This window comes from Chrysochloris asiatica, unplaced genomic scaffold (assembly GCF_000296735.1).
Source record: "Chrysochloris asiatica unplaced genomic scaffold, ChrAsi1.0 scaffold00048, whole genome shotgun sequence".
NCBI classification, from domain to species: Eukaryota; Metazoa; Chordata; class Mammalia; order Afrosoricida; family Chrysochloridae; genus Chrysochloris; species Chrysochloris asiatica.
The window spans coordinates 11030705-11031367 of record NW_006408566.1 but is presented as its reverse complement, the minus strand read 5'-3'; the positions used below and the strand labels follow the sequence as shown (position 1 = coordinate 11031367).

The 663-nt window shown below is 40.0% G+C and overlaps 1 protein-coding gene across 1 annotated transcript in view; it reads left to right on the top strand.

The window, feature by feature from the left end:
* Nucleotides 1–663, top strand: part of ROR1 (receptor tyrosine kinase-like orphan receptor 1) — a 564029-nt gene that overhangs the window by 515600 nt on the left and 47766 nt on the right. The gene's annotated exons all lie outside the window — the stretch shown is intronic.

Sequence of the window (663 nt, the reverse complement as noted above, 5' to 3'; positions counted from 1 at the left end):
TCCATTGATAAGAATGTTGTTTATTGGTCCAGTGGTGAGGATTTTTGTTTTCTTTACATTGAGATGCAATCCATACTGAAGGCTGGGTCTTTGATCTTAATCAGTAAGTATTTTAAGTTCTCTTTACTTTCAACAAGCAAGGCTGTATCATTTGCATATCGCAGGTTGTTAATGAGTCTTCCTCCAATCCTGATGCCACATTTTTCTTCATATAACCCAACTTCTTGGAATATTTGCTCAGCATACAGGTTAAATAAGTATGATGAAAGAATACAACCCTGTCACACACAGTTCTTAATTTTACACCATTCAGTGTTTCCATGTTCTGTTCGAACAACTGCCTCTTGGTCCATGTACAGTGATTGCTGCATAAATTTGAATAATAGTGGTATTAACTGGTCTACCCCGTTGTTTTTGTTGTTGTTAAGTACCGTGAAGTTGGTTCGACTCATAGTGACCCTACACAGGGGTTCCAAGGCTGTAAATCTTTACAGGAGCAGACTGCTTCATCTTTCTCCTGCAAACCGCTGGTAGTTTTGAACTGCAGACCTTGATGTTAGCAGCCTGATTCGTAACCACTACGCTACCAGAGCTCCTTGGTCTTCTCTGAAGGCACATGGATATTATCCTATCACAGACAGCATTGTACCTCATGACTGATCT